Here is a 3,878-nt window from a genome sequence, read left to right as displayed (position 1 = left end):
AAAAAAAAAAAAAAAAAAAGATTTTATTTATTTATTTGTCAGAGAGATAGAAAGTGTACAGGCAGGCAGAGTGGCAGGTAGAGGCGGAGGGAGAAGCAGGCTCCCTGCGGAGCAAGGAGCCTGATGTGGGACTTGATCCCAGGACCCTGAGATCATGACCTGAGCAGAAGGCAGCCGCTTAACTGACTAAGCCATACAGGTATCCCCTGTTGTTATTGTTTTAATGTAAGTTCTATACCCAACATGGGGCTTGAACTCATAACCTTGAGATGAAAAATTCCATGCTCTACTGACTGAGCCAGCCAGGCACCCCATCTTTAAAATCTATTTAGATAATCTTAAAGCATTTAACTTTTATTTAAAAAGATAAAAATAGTAAAGAAAGAAGAAAAGGGGGGGTGAAAGGGAAAAAAAAAAACTGGACCTTCAATTAAAAAATATTTAAACATCTTATTCTTTTTGAAGTTCCAAAACTATGACCTGCTTGTTCTTTTTAATCTCTCAGGTGGAGTGGTAAATACATAACCATATATGCCAAAGTCAAATGAAATATGGAGAAATAGTATAAAGACAATCTAAGATCTATAGATTCTGAGACATAGCTCTTAATGTCAATATTTAAGAAATTAGTCATATAAATGAGCTAAGGATGAAAAACATTTAGGGTATACTAAAACTAAAAAGCAGAATTCGAATAATGCAGAAATTTCCTAAGTATGGAAAAATTACAAATATATATGAACTTATATTCATTTATTATTCTTTCATTATAAAGTTCTGGTTAAAACATTCTTCTAGAAACACCATGAAACAACATCCAAGATAGTTTTGAGTCCTATCAAAATACTGACTTAAATGTTTCTAGATAATTACTTCAATGTCCATGAAACAGTTCTACTAAAAAAAGTTCCCACTAAAGTTCTACTTTGCTTTTTAGTCCTACTAAAAAAAAGTTTATTATTGACACACTGAATAATCGATAAACACTAATAATCAAAACACTGAATAATCCAAAAAGACAGTCCTTTAGACCTGTCCTCAGAAGAAGATGCCCATTCAAAAGTCAAGTACAAAACTATCATCTATTACTATAGGAGTCCAATTTTAAAACAAGCTTTTATTTGTATAACAAGTTTATTTGATTTCTTCTTTTTTCTTATTATCAAAATGCAACTTGCTCATCTGGGCCCTGATGTACAAACATGACTTCCTACTCCCTCACAAGATTGCTTTGTAAGTCTCATGGAAATTAAATCACTATAGTTTTTATAAACACTATTTCCATCTGCAAGTCGAAATTAAGCTCCTTACAATATTATGGTGTGTTATATATTTATGCAGTTTTCAAATTTGATCATTCCAGGTCCCCTTTTCCTTAATATTTACAATATGTAACGGCTATCTGGGAACTGTTATTGCTGTGTAGGTGGTTGGGTAGTTACTGCACAATTCAAACTTACCTCATTGTTTGAAAATTTTCATGGTAAAATAAAAAAGAAAATTAAATGGCAGCTTGAAAGTTCACAGACCAGAGTTATAACAATGTAATAGTTGAAGATGAAATGAAAGTGATTTGTCACCAAAACTGGGAGCTATTACTTCCAAACTACTGACATCAACCTTTAAGGTAGTGCAGAAGCTGCCTTAACTAGACCCTAAATAATTTACCTGCTATGTATCTAATGCTGCCTACCATCAGTGCAGAAAAGAAACAGATCTTGACCAAAAGCCTTTCAGGTAAAAAACCGGGGAAGGTTTCCACTAATGCCTACCTATTCTCTTAATATACTCTCAGTATCTTTGGACGTATAGTTCTCTTGGCTCAAGAGTACTAGCAAAAATGATTCCTGGATTACCAAAGATTACATTCAGTCTTCCTTTGCATTCTGACAAATGAGTGCTTCTTGAATATTTCTTTCTAAGGACTATAAAGGTATACCAAGACTACCACACTACATTCATGAAATAATTACATTTTGCAAGGTTTTTTCAAATCCTATTCCCATTCCATAGGTTAAAGTGTTCATCACTGAAATAGTTTTGGCTTTTTATTAATTTTTCTGTAAAACAATTTAATACACAGCGCCTTCACTGGGGAAATTGTTTTATTATCTTAAAATACCTGGGAAAGAGGAAAATGGTACTACTGCACCTTTAGAACAGTTTGTGTCAAATTGACAGGGAGACCACTAAGGATATACGCAGCTACTTACGAATTAAAGAAAGAAAGAAAGAAAGATAAAGCCCCTTTTTTTTTTCACCGTTAAGAAGAAAGAAAACGAAAGGCTACCAGCCTTAATAAATTATTAAATTTGGGACTGCACAGCACTAAAAATCAAGATCACAAAAACGTACAAAGTAAAAATACGACAACCACACAGTTAATTTGTGCACGACGTACCCGGCCCGGCTCTACCAACACCAACCGAAATTAGCGTTTCAGAAAGTTGACAGTAAGAAGACAGAGGCAGAAAACTAAGCCTGAAACACCTCCTCAACCCTAAATGGCAATGAGATTACGGAGCAGAAATTGCCCGGCTGCACGAGCTTCACACTTTAAGTAGTTTTTCTCTTGACCATGTCTTGGGGTCACCTGCGGCCAGGACAGGAGCAGAAATCGAAGGTGGGGGATCAAAGGGGGAGGCCGGGAAGCAGATGCTTGGGAGATGGGCTGGGGACCGGCTGCGCGCGTCAAGGAAGACTTCAGGGCCCGAGAGGTAGGATGGCATTGAGGGAACACCTAAGGGCTGGGGGTTAGCCACGCCAGCTGGAGGACCAAGCCAGGAGAGGAGCGCTAGAGGAGAAGGGGGTGCGGGCGTGACGGGTGGTGCCCACAGCAGCGCTTACCCCGCCCCACACCCCGCAGCCCACCGACCCGGCGACGGGGCGGGGCTGCTGCGCTCGCCTCAGCCCTTTCGCGCCGGCACCCGCCCCCTCAGCCTCCAGTCCCGGGTTGGTGGGAGGGGCCGGCCTCGCCGGGCCGGGTCTACAGCCCGGCCTGAGCCCCAACCGGGAATGCTCCGCCGCGGGTGGAGAACGGGCAGGAGACCCTGCAGCCTGGGGCGGGAGTGGGGGGTGGCCGAGGGCGGAGGAAGAGCCTTCGGCGCAGCCGCCGCAGCCAGGGCTGAGTCCCAGGCGCCCCCCTGCGGGCAGGGACTGTTGCCCCCGTTCTCCGCTAGTCTGCCCTCCACTTCCCCCCCACCTCGGCGTTGCCCCAGGCAACAGCGCCAGCCGCCGGCGGCGCGAAACTCACCTACCTAGAACCTGACAAGCAGGAGCCCCTCAGAACCGGGAGCCCGTCGCCACCCCGCGTCACGGGGGCCGCCACAGCCAATGGGCGCCGCTGTCACGAGCCTCTGCGCCCAATCAAACTACACTCCGGTCTTCGGGCACCCTCGAGGCCCCGGCCAATGGGCACGAGCTGGAGGCGGGAGCTGCCGTCCGGCCCCCAACCCCCTCCTCCCCCACCTCCCAGGAGGCGGGGCGCGGCCGATTGGCCCTGGACCCGGAGGGGTGGGATTCGGGCTCCAGGCCAGGTGGGCGCGCGCGGACCTGGGGCTGCGGGCGCGGCGATGGGGAGGCGTGGGCGTCTAGCTGCCGCCCTCTGGGTCGGCTACCCGGCTCGGGTGGGGTCTCGAGGTCCTCCTGTTCGTACTGCCCTCCTGGTCCCTGTGACCCGCTCCTCTCTACCCGGCGTCCAGGGCTGCGGGGGTGGGAGTGAGGGCGGGATGGGGCGGGAGGCGGACGGCGGCGTCACAGGAAACTTTGGGAGGCTCGCCTGGCCGCGACCGGGAAGTGGCCGGGCCAGGGGCTGATAAGCTGGGGCCGCCTGGAAGGGACTACCCCGCGGGTCGGCAGCCGGAAAGGAATTCGGAGGG

General features: G+C 47.1%; 1 protein-coding gene across 3 annotated transcripts in view; it reads right to left on the bottom strand.

Moving 5' to 3' along the window:
* Window positions 1-3,363, bottom strand: part of FER (FER tyrosine kinase) — a 473,779-nt gene extending 470,416 nt beyond the window's left edge. For 2 of the 3 annotated variants that reach the window (XM_059418338.1, XM_059418340.1), the window contains exon 1: window positions 3,258-3,363. The gene's annotated coding sequence lies outside the window, so the exon portion shown is untranslated. The remainder of the gene's footprint in view (window positions 1-3,257) is intronic. The other variant, XM_059418339.1, reaches the window with a different exon arrangement.
* Between the last annotated feature and the right edge of the window lie 515 nt (window positions 3,364-3,878).

This window comes from Mustela nigripes, chromosome 12 (genome assembly GCF_022355385.1).
Source record: "Mustela nigripes isolate SB6536 chromosome 12, MUSNIG.SB6536, whole genome shotgun sequence".
NCBI lineage: Eukaryota > Metazoa > Chordata > Mammalia > Carnivora > Mustelidae > Mustela > Mustela nigripes.
Note: the sequence above shows the minus strand (reverse complement) of the source record. Positions and strands in the feature narration are given on the sequence as shown.